The sequence below is a fragment of the Ciconia boyciana genome, chromosome 3, assembly GCF_034638445.1.
Source record: "Ciconia boyciana chromosome 3, ASM3463844v1, whole genome shotgun sequence".
In the NCBI taxonomy this organism is placed as follows: Eukaryota; Metazoa; Chordata; class Aves; order Ciconiiformes; family Ciconiidae; genus Ciconia; species Ciconia boyciana.
Window position 1 is genome coordinate 115,144,354 of NC_132936.1, and position 26,987 is coordinate 115,171,340.

The window sequence follows — 26,987 nt, forward strand, 5'->3', positions numbered from 1 at the left end:
TTTTCCAGGGGGGAAATCGACCTTGAGTCTGAAACCCAGTGCTTTAGTGTCTGTGAGCAGCTCTTCTTTGTGCAGGATGCTCAAATAAAACTAGCTTGTGGGAGACTGTCTCAGCTTGCCTTTTGAGGCGTAAGCAGCATTACTCTGGAGAGATGGGGTACTGGTTTGTACACAGCATGTGCATACAGAGCTTGTTCACGGAAAGCCGGGGGCAGGTACCGTGTGCTTTATGTAGCTACCAAACCTGGAAGCAGAGGTGGCTGTAACTGATGCAGGGGCTTTTCATAGTCACGTGCCTGATCTCTGTCCTAGAGCTTAGTTGTCACCTGTATCTTCTGGATTTTTTCTTCATATTTCATAGCTGTTCACATTGCTGGGTTAAACCTCTTTTCTTGCAAGAAGAGTTAAGGCGTATATCTTATGTTTCCTCTGTCAATGAAATGTATGCATGTCTGGGGTTTATTATGTTTTGCAAGTGTTCTGTTGCAGAGGTTTTGCATCCTGCAGCATCACCAAAAGTGAGGCTGGACTTGCTGTTTAATTGGGATATTGCAGAGGCAGGCAAAAGCAGTGCTGACAGAAATGCAAATGGTAGGTGAGTCTCACATTTCAGGTTATCTCTAGAATTGCTGGAATAATTTGTACTTTCTACGTGGCAGTTACAAGCAGTTAGAGGGGCTGACAGGAGCAATTGCATTAGGCCTACTAACTCTTGCTAAATACTGTGAGCCAGAGGGATTGCAGTGTTGTCTGACTGAGGCTTAAGCCAGGTGTTTGATATCAGGTACTTAAGTTCAAGCTTTGAGAGCTGATGTAAACAAGAAGGAAGGGAAAATGCCCAGTTTTATTTCTGGGATTTTGGAAAATGTTCAAGACTGCTCTGCTCTGAATTGATGTCAGCCCTTACAAAGTGGTTCTGAGGACTCCTCACTCCAGTAGGTCTAGTTTTATGTTTTTATTGCCTGTTGTGCTGAAGCAGCTCAGGCTACTTTTTAGCAGAGAACAAGCTGCGCTGCACACAACATGCATGCTGCTCTGAAACCAATGTGTGTAGTCTTCAAAGATCTCCAATGTGGTGTTCCCTCAAATGGAAAAACTTGGGGAATCAATCATGGTGGCGGTTCAAGGATCTGCCTTATGGTACCTTCACAGCCTGGCTTTGCTGGGTGCTGAGCCTGCACTGGATGTCCCAGCTGCTCTGGTGTCCCTTGGAGATCTTCCATTCATAAGATTGGGCTGGACTGATCTTACTTAGGCTTGCAATCCTGTTGCCAGAAAGCAGGATAACTGGCTGTCATCCAGGTGCTAGAAGGGCTTTGCTCTCTGAATTTTCTGAGTATGGTGGTCTCTGGTGACATGAATTTGCGGAGTTGCTGTGGCAACCTGCATAGGTTCCCTCAAGCCCCAGCACAGTTCCTGGCTTCCCAATTAGCTTCACTACTCATCCTGCTTGTGAGAGGAGGAGTGGGGGCTGGGCCTTGGGGCAGTTTGCCTGCTGGACAAGCAAGGCAGCCTCTGATGGGGGTAGGGACAGAGAGCATCACCTTCCCAGAGAGCATGCAGAGGGCTGCAGTGCCGTACCTGCCTTCCCTCCCTCCAGTTGGGCAGATTAGCGAGGGCCGCTGCCTCTCTGCAACCTCCCTGCTGCCTTTGCTTGCTTATTGCTGCCATCGTTAGAGGGTTTTGTTGACTCCCGGGCCTAATACATTTAGGTCAGAGTGAGCTAAGCCACAATTTAAATCAAGCTTTTTGGAAGTAATTTGAAAACTTATGCTGTTTTCATTTTAGGTGAAAAAATATTGGTAACTTAAGCAGAAACATGGCTCTTAAAACCATGCTCGCTGCAAGGGAGCTCATTCCTCTGAAGTTGTTTGAGTGTAGTTCAAACAGGGCCTTGAGCTAAGCCCTTGAAGGCAGAATTTTTAAAGCTCCCAAGGTAATTTAGGATCTGATGCTTCCTAGCTGAGGTCCTCCCTGGAAAGCACAGCCTGTGCAGAATGGTCCCTTTCACTCCTGTGAGTTCAGCGTGCAGCGCTGTTGGCTCCACATACTCAACAAATTTTCTTCTGAAGCTCTGACACCTTCTCATGAGGATGCTCACAAGGCCTTGGGTGGATATCTCTTTGAGCATGACAATGTGAATCGCCAGGGAGAAAATGAAACTTCCCATTTTATGTGGATGTTTTCTAACAGATAAGAAGCTGATTAATTAAATGGTAGACAGCTGTAATATAGGGGAATTAAGGGTTGGAGAGAGATGAAAGTATCTTTTTGTTTCTTTTAAATCAAATTTTAAACATAACCTTATTATTATGCATCGTGGGGTATTATATGCGTATCTGGATTGAAATTTTCTCATCTTCTCTTCAGGATCTGGCCACCCATGCCAGCATAATAGTCTTGTTTTCATGTTTCTTGTGAAGTGCCCAGCACAACTGTGTACTTAATGTTCAGATCAAGCTAAACATGCAGTGTTCATCAAAAGCTGTTCCAGTTTTTATTTTTCAGTCCAACAGGTTCTGCATAACTGAAGTCTTTTTATGAATCTTGATTCAAGTATAAAGCACATAGTTTTCTCCTGTTTCTGTGAAGTTTAACAGCAGTTGTGGAGAAAAACCTAAGCTTAGTGAAATGCTGCTTGGAGTTCCAAGACAGCAAGAGTTGCTTATGCAGTTGCAGAAGCTTATGCAGGGCTTTATATGCAGTTGAATATGCACTTGGGTCGTGATCATAACAGTTTAGAGTTGAAGGTGCTGGCCCTGGCCTGTGCACAGCAGAGGTATCAGCTCCTCTTGGTGGCTTAGGGAAGCTGGAAGCATTGAAGTGCTTGGACCTGACCCTTTAGTTTCCATCACACCTCTCAGTGATGCATATTGGGGGCTGGAAGATGTAGAACTCATGGAGTGGCCTTGGCTAATCAGCCAGGTGTAATGCCTGCTGGGATGCACAGGGTTATTTTATCCCATATACCTAGCAGATGAAGGTGATAGAGCCAAATGTGGTCGCGGACATTGCAAAGTCTTTCTGCAGCTTTCTGAGGATTCAATAGCCTCAACATAATAGTGGCAGGTCGATCTTTGTCTAGGAGGAAGGTTGATCTCTGCATCCCCACCCTTGGCTACCTTATTTGTGCCAGATCACCTCAACCCCTTGCACATTTTAAGTGTGCTGGTATATGGTGCTTTCTTATAATATAGCTATTTTTCTGAGACTGGATTGTTGCCAGATGGACATGTGTGTCTGATCATTTTGTGCATGGTCACTGCAGTAGTTGTTCCCTTTATACCGTCCAAGCCACACAGTTCACTTAAAGTAACTTTTGACTTAGCTTTACATAGCCTTGAGCCTGGAGATGTTCTGGGTATTGTATGTGTGTGATAAAAATAACAGAGAAGCAAATATGTGATCAGGACTTGAATTCTTGCAGAACTGTTAGTGATCTCAGAAACCACAGGAGTGTCATGTTACTCAATTCCCAGATGGAGATGCCTTGTAATGCCTGTGTGAACGTTCCAGCACGCTATAAACATGGAACCTGGATGCTGCAGAGGCCATACAGGGATAGAGAAGAGCTGTTTATTGAATGGTAGCACAAGTTCTGATCTTCAGTCTGGGCACAAGACTGTGCATGCTAGTGTCTGTACAGTTAACGTGCTGTGTGAAGAGGGGGTGTGCAGGGGAAGCTCTTGCACATTTGAGTTGGGTTTGCAGTCTACTCAGTCTCCCAGGTATATCACAAACATACCTGAGTGTCCATTCACAAACTCCTGTGGGGGTGATGAGAAATGTAATAGACGAAGGGGCAAGGAGTGATGCTGGGGGCACAGAATTGCTGTTACTTGTTTCTGCTTTTGCTATTTCAGAGTAATCTTAAATATTTATGTTACATATCATTGTGTTCTACCTCTTACTTGCCAAGGCTGGTTGCCTTAGTCACCAGGGCTTTGGTAACTAGGACAACAAGATTGAGCAGGCAAAGGTAGAAATAATCGTAATCACTTTCTCAACTCTTTCTGAAATTGGCTTATATGAACCAATATCATGCATGTGGGCGACTTGTGTCAGCAGTCTGTTCTCCCTTTCTGCCTGACATCCTGAAATCCTACTGGCAGCTGTAGGCAACCCTAGCAGAGCTGTGTGCTGTGCCCTCCTGCAACTGGAAACAAGCCCATCATGGACATGTGAATGTTGCTGGCCACCTCGTTCCTGGAGCACGGCAGCCTGTGCTGGGGCTGGAGAATAGTCCAAGGGGCACCTAAGGCAAGCCCTCGGGGGCCAGCACTTGTGTGCCCCCCAACTTGGTGGCAGATCCAGAGTGGGAAGTGTCGTGGCAGTGTGTCTGCTGGGATGGGGAGGCTGGCTTATAGTGCCAGCAGCAGCTGGTGACTGCCATAAAGTAAGTTTCTTCCATAGACATTGTCCTCTCCTGGAATAGTTATCTATTTGTTGGTTTGTTTGCTTACTGTTGGGCTGAGGAGGGTCTGGGAGATAGTAATTGGTGTCCTGTCTCTCATTCCTCAGGTGACTGGCTTTTGGATACTGTTTACACTATGGGTATAGTTGGAGGTCAGCTTTTGTGCAGTTCTGCTTTGCTTTGAGAGCAGGCTGTTTCTATCCTACCAGGTAATCCCGAATCCTGATTTGGGACGATGAAATTATATTTCCCAACCCACCTTTGAAACATGTTGCTCTTGGAACCTCTCGTGGAGCTGCATCCTGCTGTGTCTGTGCCTTGTTACTAACGCCTTTTCTGCAGTAACAAACCAATGCTGTGTTCTCTCCTCTGGAAAGCCCCCAGCTCCATGAATTTGTGCTAGCAAGGCACTTGGCTAGTATCCCTCACTGCTCTATGCATTGGTTTCCTTCTCTCTGCTTGTTTTCTCTCAGCTGAACATGATAGGGAGCCGCAGTGAGCACAGTCAAGGGATTCCCTGGCAGCACAAGCCTGTTCTTTCTGGGCACCCAGTGCAAGCTTAATAGACTCTCTTAAACACTTTATGACAAAATTAGCCACTGTCCCCAGTAAAACTAAACCTCCAAACAAAGCCAGGTCAAGGAACTTGGCAGGATCTGAGGGTTTCAGCAGCATTTGGAGGAAGGGTTGTAACCTGTTAGGCCTCTGTGAAGACTGTCCTTGAAGTGGCAGGGGAATACATGTGCAGGGCAGGAAATGGTAATAGCTGTGGAAGGCTGCCCTTGCTCTGTGCTTGCAAACATCAGTCCACACTCCAGTAATGAATCCTGCTGCTTTCAGAGAAAAGAGCAGCCTAGACTGGTGTCTTGCTGCAAAAGGAACTTTGTACTCACTCTGCCATTGGTTTGGATTTCATTTAAATTTTGAGCTAGATGCTCAAAATTTGTTACTTTTCACATCAGAATGCAATACCCAAGTGTTAGTGTGTATGCCAGCCTTCCTCCTAATTCCCCGGCCATAGCTCTGTAGTCAGACGCCCATGACCAAGGCTCCCTTCTTCTGTGCCACAGTGCAAATTTGGGATCGTCCGGCAGTACATAGAGAAGGGCTGGAGGAACTGTCTCTTCAGGAACAGTGGGCTTCGGCGACTGCAGCATGTCCATCTTTTGCTCAGCCACAAAAAAGGGGAATAGTTTGGGCTGCTTTCCTCACCTGGCAAGGATTAAAAGGAATTCCATTGCCAGCTGTGGCTAGTCAAAACTCTCTGCAAGAAACCTGCTCCTGATGTCTCAGTTGCTCACCATGTTTGCTCTTTGATCTGGGACAGATGATCTCTGAGGTTGAACACCAGGGTTTTGTGTGGCCATAGCCTGGCTCAGGGAGAGGGTGTCCCGTGCTGCTGAGCCTTACTAGTGGCTCTCCTCAGAGAGGTCCCTAGCCATGCAGGGGAAGAAGTGGAGGGTTTGTGCTAATGTGATGGGAGCAGTGTTGGCCTCTCGCTTGCCAGAGGAGTGCATGTGTGTAGCAGGGCACAGGATATCATAGGTCAGAAGTGTCAGCAATAGGATAACTGAGCTATTTCTGTACTGGTCATGGGGTCCAGTGAGTGGCTGAACCCTCCCCAAGATACCCATGCAGCCTAATGAAAAGCTTAAGTTAAAGATCTGAGTCTTAAAAATAACTGTTCTGATGGGATCCCTTTGACAAACAGCACCTAGGCTAGGGCTGCAGAGGTTGCTTCTGCTGTAGATATAGTGTTCCGGTTTGAGCAACTATCCCTGTATCTAATTTTAAGAACAGTGGCTCATGATTTGGATAATGTGCTTTTTTTTAACTTCTGCAGTCTTACCTACTGCTTTTATTTATCACTGCTCACCCTTTGGATACAGACCCTGGAAGTCTTCTACAGGCCCAGGAGCATGTTGAGACCTTGACAGTGTTCTTGAGCTTCAGGTGGTACCTGGACTTGCAGCTGTCGAGTGTTGTGCAAGTCCAGTGGTTATGTGCTGTTGACCTACTGTGAAAGCAATTGGTTACAAACAGCAGGGTGCTAGATTGAAGGTGGGTGCTGTGGGTGCCCTCTGAGGAGTGACTGCAGATCCAAGGGTGCCCGTAGTGCATTGCCCTGGTTGTGGCTCTCCACGGAGGACTCTGGAGAGCAGTGCTGGGGAGAACTGTCCTGCCACCTCTGTTACCAAGGAAACAGTGGCTGCATTTCACAGCCGCTGAAGATTTTTTATTCCAGAGTAAAATATTAATTTCCAAACTGGAGCTGAATCAAGCTTCTTGGGCATGAGCATGCTGATCTGTTTGGCTGTGCCTGACCTCTTGGCTGAGTTGCAGCTAAATCTCAGATGTGAGTTTTCTGTCACTTTGCATCTCTGTCCAGCAGCTTTTTAAGTGTCTGAGGATGCTGAGATTTCAGGCAGGCTGCAGTACTTTGAGAGGGCATTGGAAACAGGTCTTGGAAGTTCATCCCTTTCTGCTGAGCTCAGCTGGCTGTCTCTGCTCTGCCTATCTGCCCTTTTTCCAAGAGCCCATTCATTGGCTGTGCATGTTGTGTGTGTACACGGAGGTCCACAATAGATTACTCTGGTGAGGAGTACCAGCAGTGGTCCATGGTAAGATCTGCAAATGCTCTTACAACAAAGACATGGTTGGGCAGTATCTCACAGCAATACATTGTTTTATTGACCACAAATATTGCTGTCATTAGTGTGAGGAGATTCTGTCTGCTTTAGCTGAGCATGAGAGAGCTGTTGATCATACTCTGATTGTACTCTGAAGGTCTGGCAATAACCTTCCCTAGCGTCTCACTGTCTTCTGTGACTTGTACTGGGGACGGTACACTTGTGGTTGAGCAACTTGCTCCTGACTGGTAATTTTAGGGAAGCCATGGATCCAAGAGCTGAGGAATCTTTTGGAGCAGGTTCTCACTGGAGCATCTTCTGGTCATTCTGAGCCATTGTCTGATCTGTGAGTCCTTCACTAAGATCACCTCCTAGGGTGAATCTGCAGGCTGTTCTTGCTCAGATACCTCATTAAGGACCTGTCTACCAAAGGAAAACAGGCTGAGCAGTCATGACTTGGCAGAGGGGCAGTTAAAGTTGTCCGGCAACATAAGTCAAAGTATCATTTTCAGGAAGAGCACTGACTCTCGCACTCTGCATGGCCGTAGAAAAGGTGCTCTGTTCCCAGGGTTGTGCGTGGTGCCTCCTGTGTGTGCCAGGGAAGCAGTTACTAGTGCTGATATTGTGGAGGCAGCTGGTAGGTAGAAAACTGGCAAAAAGACCTTCTCTCTGCTGTCTTGGTTGCTAGGGGAGCACTGCTCAAAGGCTCTGCTATGCCAATCTGTTTGCAGGGAGCAGCCCCCTGTGCTCCTCCCACCCCATCTCAAACTGCTGGGATTTTAATGTGGTGCCTGTAAGTGACAGCAGTGGAGGCCAGCATGGCAGCATGTGCATGACAGAGGCCACTGAGTGCTGCAGCATCGGCACTATGGCTGTCTCCTGCTGTGGCCCTGTGCTCATCCAGCTGTCCTGCAAATGGTGGTATGCTGTGGCAGTCTCTTTGCACATCAGCAACTGAATGTGCTGCGGGAACTCTGGGGGCCTTCTTAGAGGAAGGAAGGAGAGGATGTCTGGTGTAGCTGTGCATGTTCTGGGGAAGCTCTCTGCTGAAGAGTCTCTGTGTTAGTGTAACTTCCTCCCACGTTTCTGGGAGCTGTATAGGTTCAGTAGTGTGTCTGACACTTTTCAGAGGCTGCCAAGCTCTGTATGCTCTTTCTCTCTCTCTAAGGCTAGAGAAATGGGAGGCTTGAGACAAAGTACCTTCAGTTAATGTGGCGTCAATGACTATGTTTCTTTGCCTGTCCCTGCTGATGTGATGGGCTAGTTCATAGACTGAAGTTGTTTTCAGGGAAGGATTTTCCATCTGAGGGTGAATAACCTTGAGGATCACTGTGACAAATCAAGATTGGTTTGTCTCCCTTCTCATCCCTTGGTTGCAAGGCACAGTGGCTTTGCTGTCTTTGTTCTGGTGGACAAGGTGGCACTAACAGCTCAGCCTCCCACAGAAGTGTTGGACACTGCATAGGCAGTGTCAGACAATTGAAGCTGGGATGCCAGTCATTTACTAAGAAACTCTGCTCTAAGAATGGTGGATTCTTTTATTTAAATAGTTTTGTATTTCTTGATTTAGAAGATGAAGTTCCTCTTGCAAAAGGGGTTGGGGTGTTTCAATACAAGAAGAATGGATGTGCATAATCACCATTAGAGAAGTTTGAAACAAGAACATTAAATAAGGCTGGATTAAAGGTACTCTACAGCAAGGCCTTGCTGTAGTTCTGCTGTTTTCTTAGCCTTGACAGTTTGAATCAATGAACTTTATTTTAATGCAGTTTGAGACTGCGGAGTCTTTAACAAAATGAAAAAAAATCCAAGTAAGTATCCTGCTACGTGCCATTATCTTGATATCTGCATGATCACTGCTTAGGTTAGGGTGGACCTAAGAACATGAATATGGCTGTACTGTTTTGGTCTAGAACTGCCTTAGCCCTGAGTCCTGACTGTGGCTGACAGGATGTTTACAGAAAAAGCATAAGAAGGACAAGCACGGCCCCCTGGCTCTGCAGGTGAACAGCTTGGGGGCTTCCTTGCCTGGAACCTTTCTCTGTAGGGGGTGCACTGGAAAAGCCTTTTACAGCTTGAAGTGGTGGCAGAAGAACTTATGGAAAAATGGGGAAAAAACCTGAACGAGTAGCCCAGGACTAGATTCACAGGAACAGTCTGGACAGATACCAGTGTGTAATAGCTGGACTACTGAGTGCAATATGTAGCCTCTTGCTTCAGCCAGTATCTTTCCCAGGAGACTGGGAGTGGCTGATGGGAAACCACACTTTTCTGGGGGTTTTAAGGGTGATTTGAGAAACTGTAGACTAGTAAGCATCAAGCACATTAGTAGAATCTAAAGAACGGAGGTAGTGGGGCACATGGATAGATACCATGGTGGTGTATGGCCCCTTTTGTAAAAAGAAGACTTGCCTCTCAGATGTTTTGGAATTGTTGAGGCACAAGAACTGTGAGATCCAGTTGATATACTACTTGGATTTCCAAAAGGCCTTCAGTAAGGTTTCTCAGAGGAGCTTCTTAAAAAGCGAGGCTGCTGTGGAACAAAGGGGAAAGTCTTCACACAGATAAATAATTGTTTAAATAAATAGCAGGAATACACAGTCAGTTGTCATGGCGAAAGCTCAGCAGTGGAGATCTGGAGGGATCTGCACTCAGGTACCTGCTCAGTATAATCCTAAATAGAAATATTCTTTTGTGGAGAAGATTGCTGTAGCACTGAAGAACTCCAGCCCAGGGAGTGTCTGCTGAGGGACCGTCGTTCACACACACTCACACATACTTACTCTCTGCAGAGCTTTAGCTGCCTATATTTTTAGGGAGGGTTTGTGATGTTGTGCTGAATACTTGGATGTAGCTTAGGTTTGCATTTCAAGAATGCAAGCTGAGCTGTTCAGGCTCAATCTTATATTTTCTTTTTGATTTAGAAGATGAAGTTCCTCTTGCAAAAGGGGTTGGGGTGTTTCAATACAAGAAGAATGCATAACCACCGTTAGAGAAGTTTGAAACAAGAACATTAAATAAGGCTGGATTAAAGGTACTCGACAGCAAGGCATTGCTGTAGTTCTGCTGGAACTGTGTTAAGAATCTGACATGTCTCTTCTTGGCAGAATATTGGTTTGGAGCCCTTGAAACTTTCCAGAGATCAGCACAGGTATTTAAAGTAGACATATTCCTTCATCCAGTTTCTTTTTGTGAAGTACTGGATGATATTAGACTTCTTGCCTTTCCTTAGAAAGAGGAATGTTGATGCTGAATCCCAGGAAAGTCATCAAGCATGGTTTAAGGAGTACATTCTAATCAGGCTCTGACAGAAGCCATTGTGTGAGGCACTCTGGCAGCTGGAGACAAGTGATTGAGCTTACTGTGGCAATGGTCTGAACCAGCTGCAAGTTTTGATGAGCTCTATGGTTTTTTTTATATTCATATTGTATGCACCAGTGCAGTAGCAAGCATTTTATTCTATACCTATGCTTATGTCCCCCAGTGCCTTGGCTGTTCAGGCATGTTTATGTATAAGCTCTGCCAGCCAGACCTTCTACTCTCCTGTCTTAAGAAGCTGGCAGTGGTAGTTCATAGTGCAGTGGAAAGTGAGGAGGAAATAACTGGGAACAGAAAACATGTATTGTTCCAGACACTGGGAAAACGGAGCTCACTCATCAGCACTCTGCAGTTCAGCTCTAATCCATGAAATGCGCAGTGCCTGCTCAGGCACCCAGGGCTGAGCTGGCATAGTGTTTGTTGCACAGGAGCTCTGGAGGCATGCAAATTCACGTGCTGAAATGGGTCACATTTCAGACGCTGCTCTCACAGCTACGTTGGCTGCCAGGGCTGTATGATGACCCTCTTGCACTGCAAATGTCCATCTCTGCTCTCAGAAATGAGAACCTGAAAACTCAAAGGGTGGAATGGTGAACCCACAGTTTGCCTTGGTGACCTCCCCTCCAAGGTGGTTGCTCTTGCCTCTTGTCAGCCTTCTTGCCTGCATTTTGCCTGTGCAAGGATCCAGACAGTTAATAGAGAGGCTCTGAGCATTTGGAGAGGGATTACAATGTTATAACATCTGCTAGAGGGCTCATGGGGATGGGAGAGTGAGTGCTGCTGGGCCTCTCCTTCTCTGACCTCTGTGTATGGAGATGGGCATGAACAGAATCTGTTTAAATTTTCCATGGGGAAACATAGATACCTGTCACATACAGAGCCCAGCTTGCATCAAGTGTTGCTAGCCCCTGTCTTTGCACTGCAGTATACGTGGGTGTTTGGGTGGGCTTGCATTGGTGACAGGGCTCAGAGGCTTCTGGTTCTCTCATGGTGTGGCTGTTCCTCCTGGGAAGTGCTGGCTGCTCACTCCCCTGCTCTTGAGGAGCTGCTTGCTGGCATGTGGAAGCTCATTGCAATTCAAGGGAAGTAGCTGAAACTTCTCTTCTTCTGGAAAAGTAGGTCGGGAAATCTGTCTCTCAGGAATGTCTGGAGGGAGAAAAGGGGATTTGATGAAGGCGATAAGAGCCCAACACAATCCACCTCCATCTGTTTTTATTGAAGAGCTTTGTGGCGTGAATGTAAATCATAAAGGCTTCTATAAAAATACCAGTTCCTGCTAGAGTGGCATCTGGTGACCTGAGGTGCCAGTCCAAAGTGGGACCTTTGGGTCTGACTTCTCTGTGATCTTGGGCATCTCACTTTCCCTTTCTACACCCTGCCTTCTCACCCGAAACAAAGAGCAGTGCCGGGGGGTGTTGAGGAGGTGTGACTGAATGACCAGCAGCTTCGCTAAGTTGTGCAGTGGGACGGCAGGATGAGGTGAATCATCCAAGCTCTAGTGATCCATTATAGTAGCAAAAACGAAGAGATGAGTACAAACAGCTGTGTTTTAGCTAGTTGCTTTTCATCTAGAGGGAAAGAGCCTGGGGGGTGGTGTGTATGTGGAAGGATTGCTGTTGCTTGTCTTCCACTACAGCAGTGGAAGGGAAATTTGGTCAGCCAAAGAAACGCTGGGTCTGGTTCAGACCAGGCTCAATGGGAGCTGAGCATTACTGTCCAACTTCGGGTACCTTGGCTGGCTTGAGTAGCTCTTGTTTGCACCCTTCATTCTCCCAACAAGAGTGTTTTGAGCCTGCTCAAAATGGGTCTCTCTCCTCTTACCTGAGAGGTCTTCAAAGATGTGCAATTGCTGCTGCAGGACTCCTCTTTGATGAATGCTCTGGTGGGAGGAACTTTTGCCACTGCACGCTGATCTGCCTTCCCTCAGCACATCCCAGGCCAGCCGGCAGTGGGAGTGCTTCGCAGCAGGTTGGCCTTCCTTCCCATATCTGTCTTGTTTTCATGCCTGTGTGTCATGTGCTGGAGACAGAGCAGTGCCTGGTAAAGGGTCTTCGGACATACATTGCTCGCAGTCTGGTAAAGGTAGTCAAAGAGTCATGCTTGGCTGTGGGCATGCTTGCATTTGCATGGGCTGTATTTGTGTGTTGCTACACAAAGCAGCAGCTTGCAGGATGTACTTGCTTGAGCTTGAGCACAGCAGGAAGTGAAGTGTGGACATGGACAAGGAGGGGCTTATCTTGTGCCACTGGCTGGCGCAGTGACTTGCAGCCTGCAGAAGACATTGGGAAGTGTAGCATGGTAGCTCTTGTGTGTCTGAGGCTTTGCTACCTTGGAGATGGGCTTTTTAACAGCCTTCTGGACTTGCAGGGTATGGACTAACAAGTCTTGGAGGGCAGCAGTGTGTCCTGCTATAAGCTTGTACTGCACCCACGGCTCCTGTTTGGCCACAGTACAGTAGAACAAAAATGCTTTCCTTTTAAGAGTGACTGTACTTATAGCAGTGTGTGCATAAGGCTGGACAGAGGAGAAACCTTGTGAACAACAGCAGCCTCTTCTGTTGTAGTAGGTAGACCTGCCCTTGCATTGCTGAGGGCAATCAGCATTTAGGTAGGTCTAACTTGTCTCTTCCTCTTTGCAGATGTGCATAGCTGGTAGCTAAGTGGGTGCTGAGTTTTCTAGCTGCCTCAAATGTGAAAGAAATTTATTCAATGTTGCTGCTTCCAGTAGGTGCTGGTCCACTTCCAAAACAGGAGAAGCCAGTTTGGTTTATGTTAGTGAGGCAGGTCAGGTTTTCATCAACATTGATGGCTTTATGCCATTCTCTGTGTATAGAATCGATTTTGGGTGGCGTGAGCAAGGGTTTCTCATGCTGCCAATTCTTAGCCCAGTAACTAGTCTTTGAATATGGGAGTAATATGTGCCATGAAGACAACCTCAGTCTCCTGCTCTGCCAATACTTTGGGACTGAAGTCCAAATCTAGATCAAAAGCACTAAATGTGGGTGTCTTAAAATGCCAGACTCAGCTGGGGGCATAAATTTCAAGATGGAAGTGCCTCACCAGTTCATATCATAAAGGCATGTCCCAGGGAGAGAGGTTTGCTTCAGAAAACTCACTAGGACTTATGCTAAAAAAATTGAGCCAACGAAAAGAATCTTGTTTAGGCACAAGAAGATCAATGCATCTTCATATTAATTGCTTCTGGCAATGTGCCCTCATCTGTGACTTCTGCCAGCGCAAATGCAATGGACCTCAAGCCTCCTTGACAGAGTTCAAGATCTGTATGCTGCTAATAGGAGTCCTCAGAGGCTTGGACAATAGTTGGATCCCTTGTCCCTTTTGGTGGTGAGAAGAAAAACATGCAAGGCTGTCAGACAACATAAACTTCCTTTCTTCAAAAGGGGTCAGAGCTGGAGTACCAAATGCTAATAGTAATGCTGCTGCTACTGCCAGCAGACTCCCCGAGGCTCCGCTGCAGCCTTGCTTCTGGTTTCTTACATTCTGGAGCATCTCAGCTATATGGAAAAAGCATTATGTACCTTCTCACAGAAGCAGATTGAAGTTGGTAATCTGTCTCTGGAAAGTCCTTTACCACTTATTTATAGCATAGCGGTTGACAGCAGCATGGGCTCAGGATGATCACCAAGGTAAAGTGTACCCAATCACATGTGAACTCCCTGCGGTCTTTCCTTCTGGAGCCCTATAAGAATTATAGGGTTATTCAGCATATTCATTTCTAGCTTCCTTTTTTAAAAGTGAGAGAGTGACTCACTTCATGTTTACTAGATTGAAAATTCACAAATAATTAATCTGCTTTTGTATGGAAATTAAAGTTCCGTTAAAATCTGCAAAGTCAGTCCCTTAAAATTAGCTCACTAAAACTACTTTCGATGTACTGGATTATAAGAACATTCATCTAAACATGTTTTGTATAGAAAGCCCTGTTAATTGGATGGAGGATTATTATTCCTGAGTAGTCAGAAACCAATGGATTTTGTTCAGTGCCCTCCAAGAGTCTGGAGCTAGCAGATCTTATCGTATACACTCTCGCCTTTTACTTGGAGGTTCAAAGAGGAAAATCAGCTTTCTGCTTTTTCAAGGCTCCAGTTGGGTTTCTCAACTCCGCAACTTGCCAATGAACCGAAGTGTTTCATTTCTGTTTGCTCATGGTATTCTGCCGCACTCTGTGCACCCAGGGCAGGAAACGGCTGTCAAGGCTGGGGCTAACACTCAGCTGACTCTGGTTCCAGATGTCAGTCTGCTGAGTTCCCTGTGCTCACTTTGAGTTCTTCACAGCTATGAAGCATTTTTACTACAAAAACTTTTTTTAAGTTCACAGAAAATAGTTTTTATTAGCTGTATAGTAGGATGATTGTTAAAATTTCAATGTACCTTTTAGGTGTGTTTCTCTTTTCTAAAAGGTTTGAATAGAATATCTCAACTTTTGTGTCCGCTCTAAGAAGTGCTGGCTTGGCTTTTATCTGCACATCTGCTTTGGAAGAAGGCCGTTACAGAGGAGATTAAATAGAAGAGCTTTTTGCAAACATTCTTTCTGCACTGAGGCTCAAGTGTAATGAAATCTGAAGGGAGACCCAGGATTGCTGAAGGATGGAGGTTCTCAGCCCCGATGAATAGCCACTGTTGTGTGGTCCCCAGAAAGTGCACCCACCTGAAAAGTGTTAGTTGTGCATCCGTGACTGATGAATCTGGCCTGAGGTCTGGGCAGGACTGTGTATTTTATTAGCGAGGTCCAGTTTCAAAATCCTGGCCTGGAGGACTGTGCCCTGTGAACTGCAGGTCCTGGAAAGGTGATTTTCAAGGGCAGGTGCTGTGCTGCCAGGACTTGCTATCTGACTTCCATTCATTCTTGGCTTCCCCAGAAGTAGCAGTTTTTGCCTACCGTGGTCCTGCTCTTGCAAGATGCTCTTGCCTCTTCTTCTGATGTGAACCTTCTTCCTTCCAATGATTGTGCTGTTTGTTTGTTCCCATCCTGTCCTTGCTGTCACCTTTCATCTCTTCTGATGACACAGACCATGGATGGATGCTGCCTAGAAGCCCCTTTGACACCGAATGTGAGTTGAATCACTTGGGATATGTGGGATAATTAGGTACGATTGTGTGCAGATGAGACAAAACAAGTTTCAGAAAAAGCTCGCAAAAACCCTGTGCTGAACAAGGCTGATTTCTACATGCAGAGTATTCACTTTTGACTAGGGTATGATCAGATCAGCTTGTGCCTTGTGACAGTGCTGGAGAGTTAGTTGCTTCTAAGCAGGTAAATTTTGTCCCACAGCTAAGACATGTCTTGGCTCTGTGCTGCACATGCTTTGGCTGTTGCAATGTGAAGGATGGCAGGGTTGTATATATTCTTGATGAGGGCAGGATTAACTTCAGTGGGGTCCAATTTTAACTGACCTGTACATGCTTCTCTAATTACATGCTGATTTTAAGCAGGGATTATTCTTGTAAAGCTGTATTTAAATTTGCCTATGCAATTTTAGTGCATGTTAAAAAACCTAAACTAGTGCAGGCTTGGCATATACCCTTCATCAGGTAGAAGCCAGTTGTAGATAGCGTGCAATGGGTGCAGCTGAACCTACTGTGGCAGTTTGAAATCGCACTGTACAGCCTCACATGGGTGTTGACAGAGAAGTTCTGGCAAGCAGTGCCAGTTGGTTGTGGACCCCAGTAAGCAACTCTGCCTTTCCACTCAAAAGAGCTGCAATGATTTCCTCTCTGGTTGAGTAGCGATGCTCTTCAGCCTTTCAAAAGCAAAAGCCTCCACCATCAATGGCTGATGCCTTGAAAGGGAGACCTCCAGACCTTCTTCCTTCTTTCAGTGTACAAACCTATTTTAATTCTTCCTGTTGCTAGTTCAGTTCCTGTGCTGTCTTTCCCCCTTGTACAAAGCAGGGTTGACTGCACTCCAGGTCTGTAAAGACCCGCATTGTTCTATATGGAATTGCTCATCACAAGTGGTTATTCCCTTTAAACAAGCATCTTTAGGTGTAGGTGACATCAGAGGACCTTGGTGGTATTTGCTTCTGTGGACAGGACCAAACTGTACTCCTGTTCCCTCAATGTGTCAGTGGACTTGGTACTGGAGTCAGCCCCAGTGATACTGCAAAATGGTTCTTCCAGACAGCATTGCCAGGGTTGCAGTGGATGAGAGGTTCACTTAAGATTGGGTGGGACTTCCCTGTATCGTGACATGGCTCTGGGGCATGCTGTGTTGGCTATGAGTGCATGTTGGTGGGGAGCTGATGGGGCCTAGCTTTTTTATCTACTGTAGGACACACTGGGCTGAATACGGGAATGTGTAGTGCAGGCATTGAGGGGAAGCATGCTATATCTGCAGTGATGGTGGTGGAACTGCTTCTCCTGTGTCAGGTTGGTCCAGAGAGCAGCTCTGAGCATCTCCCACCCAGTAGCAGGCAGGACTGCTGCTGTTGGGCTGGGCATCCCTCGCCCTGCCAGTACTGGAGATATGGCTTGTGTTTGTGAGGCTAGGTGCTCTGAGCATGTCAGATGGTCTATGCGGCTTCCAGGATTCTGGGTAGTTGCTGGGTCAACAGCTATTGTGGACCTGTGTCTTCCCTCACCTCAGCCTCTGTGCCTCCATCCCCTCCACCACATCTGGGCTGATCCTGCCACCTGCCACTTACGATAAGGAGCAATGGTGATGCTCTGATGTAGAATCTCTGATCGATCTTTTATATCTTACACGAGGGAAGAGTAGGGCGATTGCACCCAAGGAATCATGCTAAAAAAAGACCCTGTGCTTTTGTACCTGGGTAGCAGTGCTCTTCAGCCTTCCTGGGGGAACAGCTTCCTCTGCCTCTTCTCTGTATGTGATTATCCTGAGGAAGGGATTCTCCTCTCCTTTGAACTGGCAGCCTATTTATAGCTGCAAACTGAGCACCAGTGAATATAACATGCTACTAACAAGCTGATGAATGCTTTGGGGGCCTTGGCTTCTCTGGGTTTGTGTTTTGTTCTTGTTTATGCATATTGCTGTTCATGCCCTTGGTAATTTGACTTGGTTTCATCTTTTAGATGCTTGCTTCTTGGCCCTGGGAACTGAAGATAGTGCGATCTACTCAGGCTGCTGTGCTGCCCCTCCCTTCGGGCATTAGGGTGGGTTGTCTGATGCCTTCACAGCATTTCTGTTAAGGAACTGCCAGATATTTCTGAACTAGGTTTTTTCCTTTGAGTGGTACTGTATTGGTATGTGCAGATCCTGGGCCTTTAGTAAAGTTTGCTCCCCTGGTGTTGTTGTCCCTTGACTTTTGTCCTCTTAAAAATTGTAACTGGCTAGAATTTCACAGTCACTTGCAGTCTTATTGCCTGCCCTTCTTAGCCACTTCCTCTGTGTTAGGTAGAGTCAGATTCAGAGGTGTCCCCTCATGGTTGTTTTCGAAACTTTTCAGTATTATTCGGGGCTTGAACTAGCTTTTATTTCTTTTATAGCCTTCTTTTACAGTTTGATCAGTGAACCAAAAAAGCCACATTTTTGTCTTGTCTGCTTCAGTTGGCTGGTGCAGAGCTGCCTGTGAGCCAGTCCCAAGTTATGTGCACTGGCATATGTTTTTGTAACAGGCTCTGTAGAAGAGCTGGGGACGACTTATTTCAGAAACGTTTAACTACCTCCTGTATAAAGTTCAGAGTACTTAGAAAGAGAACAAGGATGCTGCATCTGAACATACAGGTTTGACTTGGCCAACACGTGCCCAGGTAACGGGCATAAAGGAGCGCCTCTGTTGCACCAGGTGGCTTTGTGTGCATGTATTGTGCAGGAAATCCTTCACTTCAGGCACAGATTCCCACGGGTTTGTGGGAAGGATTGTATGATAAACCACCTGTCCTTCCATTTCCTGAGTTCTCCGATAGGTGCTCTGGTGCTCCAGTGAGCACTACAAAAAATGTGCTTTAAAGAGAATAAGTGGTTGGTAGAGTGTTGAATTTTTCATGTATGTTATGAATTCAAATTGTCTTAGCCAGGGTGCCTTTGGACGGCTGCATGTGCCTGGTGTGGCTGTAATACAGGATGTGGCGAGGAGTCACACCAAGTTATTCACGGACCCTTTTGCTAGATTAAATGTTTGTCATGATAGCTCCTGGCTCTGCTTGCAGCTTGCTGAGATGCTGGATGAGCACAGTGATCCTTGGAAAGAATGTCCTGTTCCACTGGGACAGCGTCTGGAAGTGAGCAGCTCCAGGTGCATGGAGTGTCATCTGCTTTGTCTGTGTGCTGCCTGCTGGAGCCCCCAGGGCCCTGTCAGCCTCTGAGTAACTGTCTGATGCTGCTAAGCCCAAGCTGCAGCACCTTTGAGAGCAGGGACTGCGCCTGATGGGCAGCCTGGTGGCCTGCTGGGAAATCTTGTGGTGACAGTGAGCATGAATGACTGCAGGCAGCAGTTGCCTGCATTCTTTGCCTGGAGAGGTCCTCAAGGGGAAACTAACTGCCTTTGCTCTGACCTGCTGTAGCTCAGACTGCTCCCTGGACACAGCTCCTCTACTTTTGCAGGGCAGCCAGTCCATGCTTCTCGATGCCTGCTCTCAGAGAGCCCGATTTTACAGGGGTGGACCTGAGCACAAGGCACTATTCTATTGCTGGGGTTTTCTGGTAAATATCATGGTACCCCTCAGCTAGGGATCTAGCGTGAGCCATAGCAATGTGTACAGCCTTCTCACTTCCACTCCAGCTGCATGGGTTGTGTGGCATCTCTGCCTCAGAAAAGCATGTGTGGTTGGGTAGAAACAGCCCAGAAGCTTTGGATTGCAGTGGTGTGAGAAGATGGATGTCTCAGCCAGGAGGGGCTATTTCTGAAGCTGACTCATGAGGAGAAGCAGTGCATACTAGAGTTTTTGCAGGTGTCTGTCCTAAAAGGAAAGCTGCTCTGCTGCACCAGGTAAGCTGCAGCTCCTTGCCACGTGGTGTGTGCGATAGCTCTGGTATGTCTGTGACAGGTTGGAGCAGCCAACAGGGTCTTTCTAGGGTTTCCATTCCATCCTCTGGTCTTGCTTTTGACACTGAATGTGCAGAGTGATTGTTCTCCCATGATTTTAACAATTGTCCTTTCATAGCTCCCCCGCTTTTCAGACAAGGTTCCTTGTGTTGCCTGTGGTCAGCACAGTGGCCTCACTGGTCTAGATCAGTGGGTTGAGAGACCTGTGTATCAGAGAGGTTAAAAACCTGTTGGGAAACTCCATGCAGAAAATGTAAGCTCTCTTTTAAGTCAGCCTGGATCCCTTTTGCTTCTGCCTGGGAAGTAGTCCACAGAGACAGGGGTGGTGAGTGAAAAGCAGTGCTTTCAGCAGCACTGCAATATGAAGGTACAGGTGGGTACCAAATTACAAACTGGTTAAAAGGAAAAGATTTAAAGCAAAACTGGTGGGGAAAGCTGTGAACAGAGGCTGAATACATCTGGGGAGACAGCACAGCAACTTTGTTAAAATAGCAGTGTTCCAGCCTGTGCAGATCCTGGGGATGATAATACTAGGTTAGGTAGGGCATTTTTCTGTTGCTGACTTTTTCTAGCACAGAGCAGCATGACCAGACTGTAAAATGACATTGTGAGGTGCCAGGTTTGTATCTGACTTGAATCAGATTAAATGTTAGCAGGAAAAAAATTTTGTTATGAAACATGAAGTTCCCAAGAGTATTTTAGTCTTTCCTCTTAGCTTTTGATCCTGTTGGGCAACTTCATTTAGTATTTATGGAAGAGTAGAAGGAGAGAAGTTTAAAACCCGCATCACTGGGTATAAGGAGGGTACAGGGAAGCCTCATGAGCCCCAAAATGTGTCAGTTCAAATTTTGGAGCTGCAGCCCCGTCAGAGTGGAGAGCTGGGTGTTCTGTGCCTTGTCATTGGCACCTCTTCCTTGCATTTTGCCTTAGTGTGGTTATATTGCCTACTTGGGCAGACTGGAGCCTTGTGGAGCAGAGCTGTACTGTGTGAGGGAGGCATTTAGTGCAGCTTTATGGGCAGGCATGAAGCTGTGATAAAACAGTAGCAGCCTGGCTGGTAGCTCTGCTGGGTCCAGGGCTGTGCCATCAGAGATGGAGCAGCTCTTCCCTGAATGGGCTTGGCAGGTGTCTGTGGTTTGGCTACAGCTATCAGATACCAGTTTTGAAAGCCCTGGGGAGAATTATTTTGCACATCATGTTAGGTATTTAGAAATATTTTTATATTCTAGATAAATCCAACAGATCTCTTCTGTAATGCTGGGTGAATCTTATGTCTTCCAGACAAAATCAGTGAATCCTTTGCCTGGCTGTGCTCAATCCTCCCTCACACCTGGCTGCTTTCACATAGGTAGCAAGCAGCTCTGATAGTAGTTGCTGGTGATCACTAGTAGCTACTTCTGCTGGCTGAGACATGCATACAGTCTGTTGATGTTCTTGTCCCTTCTCTGAGCCTCCTTATCTTGTAGGTGCATTTGATCCAGCCTGGTATGTCTGCTATGCTTTGTCCTAACTGTTGTATCTCTTTGGGTTGTGACCTGCTCTTTCCCGTGCATCTGTTGTGAGTGACTGTGCCATCTCAGTGGTACTGCAATACTATGAAATGTATCTCTGAACACAGAGGAGTGCTAAGAGCTTGTGATGGGAGAGCAGGCTGTTCCCAGGAGGCCTCTGGGTGGCAGTCAGAGCTCCTGGGCAGACCCGTGTGTGATCCCTGCAGTGGCAAAGCCGCTTCTGAGTTGTTTAATAGAGCAGCTGGGTGCAGCAAGCTCAAGGGCAAGTCACTGACCAAACCAGAGCTGTTCTGAGATCATCTGCCCAGAGATTAAAGAGTTAGGCACTCTTCCAAGGGCTGATCAGAGCAGGGCATGCCTGATAAATGTACATACATAGTGAGATGATGATGTTTCATGCAATTAAGAATGGACTGCCCAGTCAGATGAGAACAGAGGGAGTTGTTGGGGTGGGCTTTCTCTCCTGTGAGGACAGGAAAAATGAAAAAACGAGGTGCTCCAATTCAATACAGTGGTGCTGAGGTCCCATTTAATGTGCTTCACTGGCAGGGCCTGCACTGTCCTCTTTGAAAAGAGTCTGCAGTCTGTCTTGAATGGCCATCCCAGTGGGCATGTGCTAGCCAGCACACAAGGCTGTGAGGAGGACTCTGGGTAGCTGCAGGCAGCCAGCCAGGAAGACAAGTAAAGGTGGACATATCTACTTGCAGGACGCTGTTTTCTTCCCTTTGCCTCCCATTTGTCCTGACTGAGGATGCCATCTTGCTCTTGGTAATGTATACCCTGCCGACACTGGCATTCTTTGCTGTTCCCAGCATGCCATTGCCCTCTGTCCTCCTCCTGCGTAGTGTGGCCAACTTGCTGCTGTGGGGAGAAGGAACCCCTTCTCAGCAGGGGCTTTACATTCCTTTGCTGTTATAACCCTCAAAGACAAAAGGAAGAAGAGTGTCAGCTGGTCCTCCTGAATGTCTGAGCTTTGGCCTTGGGTTCGGTCTGTCTAGAGGCACTTGGAAGGGAGGCGGGATAATGGCGGGGACCAGGAATAGTCACATGGGAAAACAGGCTGGATTTCCTAAGGCAGGCAGAGCCATAAGCTGTGAAATGCTTTACAGGAAATGAAAGGCCATAGCAACCTGGGGAGTTTTGTCTTCCTGTCCCTCATGCTTTGGGATTTCCTTTGGGAAGGTCACCTGGGAATTGGGATGAGTCAAACCTACTGCAATTTGCAGTAACAGAAGTCTGTTCTGGATCCAGCAGTAGGACAGATGTGTGCTATTGGTAGCAAGCTGCTGTCAGCCAGGATGCTGGGGAGCCAAAATGCCCCTCGCATGGCAAGGAGAAGATTGCTGGTCAGCACCAGCACTGTTGTGCTGCACACCACCTTGCGTAGCTCAGCTGGGGGACCTGATACACAGTGGGCATTTGGTGGCCCTGGCCCTACCTCTTTCCTTGGGGACCCCAGGAGAGTGCTGTCATGGCCTTTGGCTTCTGCGTCCTACTGTGTTATACCATTTCAGTGCAGCTTGCTTTACTTGCCCTTCTCGGGCTGCAGCACCTGCAGTTGCTGGAGGGCAGAGAGGCAAGAGTGTGCTAACAAGCCTTGCATGCTCTGTCACACTTTCCCTTGGGGAGGCTCTCAAAGCAGGCTGACATCAGCCTTCATCCCAGTTCATCTTAAAACATGTAACTGGTCCACCTACCTGTCCTGATGCCTGAGCTGCAGAGCCTCATGAAGGTCCTGCTGCTGTCCCAGTTCATCGCTCCTGTTTGCTGGCAACAGGGACTTGATTTCTAAAAGTGGAGTAGGTCTCTCCTCCCCTCTGCGTGCATCAGTGGTGTCTCGTGCATAGATATCACTTACGGCTCAGGGAGTATCTTGACTTCACAGAGCTGTGGCTAAGAGCGCATTATCCCCAGGCAGTATCTCACTGCTCGCACCCCGTTTGTGTGCTCTTCCCTTGGCACCTGCTTTGGCCACTATCAGAGGTGAGCTGTAGGGCTGGACACCCTTCTGATCAGAGGGGGTAAAGCTGCTTTTACAAACTGCTCTTTGAGATAGCCAGTCTGCAGGGCGAGCTGCAGGGCATCCCCATCGCCCGGGGTGTCTGGTCCTGGCTGGCTGCCTTCTGCCCTCTAGTGGGAAGCTTTGCAGGAAATAGGTGCTGCACAGCAAGTGAGGAGGGGTGCAGGAGTGTCCCGTACCTTGTGAGCCCCACTGAACATCTGGCGTCTCTCCAGAAGCCCAGTCTCAGAGGTGGATATCACCTTGAAAGGCAAACCTGAGCTGTCAAAGTCAGGACAAATATTGAGGAGCTGATAAACTGCTGCTATTGAAGGCTTAGCCCTCGACTGCACATCTAATAAGGGTGGTAGTGTTGACAAGGATGTGTGCAGGGCCAGTGCTGGGGAAGGCGGATGTGCTCTAACATTTGTAGGTGGCATGGGAGCTACAGGCCCAGGGAGCCTGGCTGCTGCCACTTGAAGAAATCAGCGTAAATGTTAAGGAAAATGATCCTGCCCAGAGAATGAGCTGCCACTCACCAGTGGTCAGTAAGCCAAGCACTGAACAGCCCAGGGTGCCACCAGAAAAAATGTACCATGTTTGCTCGAAAGGAGTGTGAGACCTGCTATTAAGGTTTATATCCCGTTAGTGGCAAGATGTACCATTCAAAGAGCCCTCGTTGCTGCCTCTCTTTACACTCTAGCCTTCACCTTCCATGCATGATCCCAGTAGAAGTACTCCTCAGCACTTCTGCCTCCTCAGTGCCTATGTCCTGTGCAAAAAGAGGTCTGAGGTTCCTTGTTTAAACAGAGCTCAAGCTGCTTCTCTGCCAGGCACCTTTGCCAGTTTGTGGATAATTTTTGGGTAGTTGTGCAGCTCCAGTTTTGCAGGGTGCTTCTAAAGCTGCTGCTCCCACAACTGTGTATGGTGTATCCCCAAATCTTTTTACTGAGGCCATAGGTAGGTCAAAATCATTTTCCTCTCCTTACTAGTTGCCCTCAGGCTCATGGGCAAAGCACAGGCTCTAACCTGCTCCTCCTGTACTGTGCACAGATGCATTTTCATCCCATTTTCCTTCCTTCTCTACCAGCCTTAGGAACTGTACCTCTGGCTTGTATTCCCCTGGTATCAGGGGCTTTAGAGGTGTGTGGCGTTCACTGAAACATTGGCCTTGAAATGCAACAGTAAAACTAGCCACTGTGTGTGTCATCTGTGAGCAGCAGTCACCTGTTGGGACAGGAAGTTGGATGAATTTGCAAACAACAGCTGGAGCCAGTGCTTTGCTGCTGGTACTGAATTTCACAAAATGCATGTGTTACAGGAGCTTTGCTTTTCAAGATGAACTCACAGGCCAGGCTGGTGACAGTGTTATAAGTGTTTCGTCAGACTTCAGAGCAAAAACTCCAAATTCGTCATTTAAATAGAGAGGAAGGAAACAGCTGAGAAGCTGCAACCTGGAGCGGAAAAAAAAAGGAAAAAATGTGCATAGAATGATGCTTTGGGGTGTTTTCAAAGTATGACTTCAGTGTCTAAGAACATACTCTAGAAAATTTCACCTTTGAGGTTTTAATGCTATCAGACAGTTAACTCAATGAGTTCCTGGCTTTGCTCCTTTCTCTCCATCCCCGCCCTCCCAATCTTATTTTGATGTAATTGCTTGCAGTTCAGAATCCCAACTTTGAAAGTCAGTGCTTGCTTAGCTAAGGTGAGTGAGAGTGTGTGTCTGTGTGCATGTGTGTCGGTACACACATGCGCATGCTCCTTAGCCGGGAGTGGTGCTGTCGGGATGCATGCGTTTGTGCATGTGCTCCTTTATGTTACCCTCATCTTAGCTGGGGGTGGTGACAGTGAGTGGTGTGTGAATGTGTGTATGCGTACATGTACTCCTGTTTGTTACCTCCTCGGCCAGCAGCGGTGGTGGGGTGTGTGCTCCTGCTTGGTAGCAGGTTGAATAAGGAGGTAGAGCGGAGTGAGTGAAAAGTAGGAGCTACTTTATTTTGTTGCATGTTTAAAAGGCCATGATCAAGAAAGGGGATTTTTGGCTGACTGACCATCCCAGTTAGTGATGGAAAGAAGGCAGCATTTTTGAAGATAATACCAGGAAATGGTGAGTACCTCTCACCGGTGAATGATCAGTAGTGGAGTGTAAGAGTACTGCAGTTTCAGGAGGCTGTCAGACTGTCCTGTTGGAGCTCATTTTCCTTGTTGCTGTCAGTCACTGTTGCTGTCAGTGTTACACAGTCATGTTCACCACAACTCGATATAGAGGAAGTCCTTGCAGTAGTTCCACAGCTCAAGAGCAGTTGCTACTTATCCTGTTTAATTATATGAGCAAGTAGATCCAGATTTATAACTTATCTACCAAAATGTTCAGTGACTTGCGGGGATCACACAGTGATGAGTTCTGGGCAAGACCATGGGGTAGTTGCGTGGGATTTGGCTGAAGTGTTCGGTGGGGCATACCGTTCTGATCACTGTGGATCGATCCTGTCCTATAGAGATCTGCAGGGATTAGTGTGAGACCCACTGCTGTGCAGTACTGGCACTAAACACCTAGCAGTGACACAAATCTGGGTGATGCAGGGATTGGTTAAGTAACAGATCAAAAGAGGGTCATCAGGGACAGCCAAGCTGCTAAGGAGCACCCTTTTAAAAATTGTGTGCTGTTGTGCTGCAAATAAGTACATTTAGACTCTAGAACATGCGTGCTAATCCCTGTGGGAAGGGTAGTAGTGTTTTAGAAAGCACTGTTTTGAGAAGGAGTTGGAGTTGCAGGGTACAAGCTATACCTGAGCTAGTGAGATCTTTGCTGCAGCGGGGGAAGAGCAGAGGGTGGAAGGGGGTAACCACCTTCCTGCATGTGGTATGGGAAGGACCAGGGGCAGAGTACAGGATCTCCCACTGTGTAAAAGAGATCTTGAAAACTGGAGAGGGGTAGAAGAAAGAAGCTTTAAAGTGTCTTACCGGAGATAAAAGAGCTGCCCAAGTGGGTGGAGCTGATCAGTATGGGTGTACTCTTCCCCGAGGGAAAATACCAGGTACCGATGGGACTCCTGAGTGCCTCAGAGAGCATGAAGAGCTAATGAGTGGACTAGTTTGGATAAGGAATGTTTTTACAGCAAGAACAACTGCCAGGTAGAATTATAATCTTTCAATATCCTCAAATTAAGACTGGATATATCCTTATGGAATTTTTAATCTTTTGGGGATAACTTTTCCATGCAGGTAACTATCACGACTAAATCAGTGCTTGTATGGAAAATTTGAGTAGATGTTCTGTCCTTGGCTTATACATGCAAGCCTCATTCCTCTCTGTGGCTTGTCTAGGGACTAGGGACAGTCAAAGTTAGCCCTGGTTAGTGATGGCGTTAGCTAAACTTAGTCTCTTTGCAAGCTTTTCCTTAGTACATCTGGTGTAGTTGCTGTACCCCATCTTTCTGGCTTTCTGGCTCAGTCCTGTCCCCCCTGCCCTAGAGGTGGCCTCCCTGTCTTTGGCCACGCTCCCCACAGCTCACTCCTAACCTTGCCTAAGTATTTCTGGGGAGCAAGAAGCCTGCCCTAGATTATAAGATTTCTCCCTTCCTACAAGCAGAGGCTCAGAGGCGAAGGGTGACCAGAGATGGGATCACTGATTGCAGTGCTGGGGTGCACAGGGTACAAGGGCTTAGGGGGCTATAGCCCTGGGCTTTGGCCGAAGCAATGCAGGCCATCTGGCAAAGAGGCAGGCAGAGCTTGCCTGCGCTCCCAGCTTCCTTGCTTCTGGTCTTCACCATGCCCTGCTATCCAACGTCAAAGGACAGAGCAGCAGGGTTGTAGTCACAGTCCCGTAAACCTTCTGCACAAGCTAAAATAATTCTAGCAAGGAGAGCAGGGATGTGGTAGGAGGTGAGTGCTTGCTAGGCCCTAAACCTGTCCTGCAGTATGGCGGTCTGTCCTTCCCTTTCCAGAATTGTTCCACCTCTGGGCTGTACTACACTGTTGCTGTACGTTAGCATAGCAAGAGCAGTCTTTTTTCCTTCTTTCTTTACAAAAAGAAAAAAGAAAAAAGCAGGGGGGAATAGATTTGGCCCTCAGACAGCACAGTGTATCAGTCAGAAAGGTATTTGGTAGTGGCCCATCTGTTCTTCAGGAAGGGTGGCCTAAATCT

The 26,987-nt window shown here is 47.2% G+C and overlaps 1 protein-coding gene across 1 annotated transcript in view; it reads left to right on the forward strand.

Annotated features, from left to right (window-relative positions):
- LOC140649674 (phosphofurin acidic cluster sorting protein 1-like) overlaps nucleotides 1-26,987 on the forward strand; it is a 70,108-nt gene that overhangs the window by 19,480 nt on the left and 23,641 nt on the right. The window lies entirely within an intron of this gene.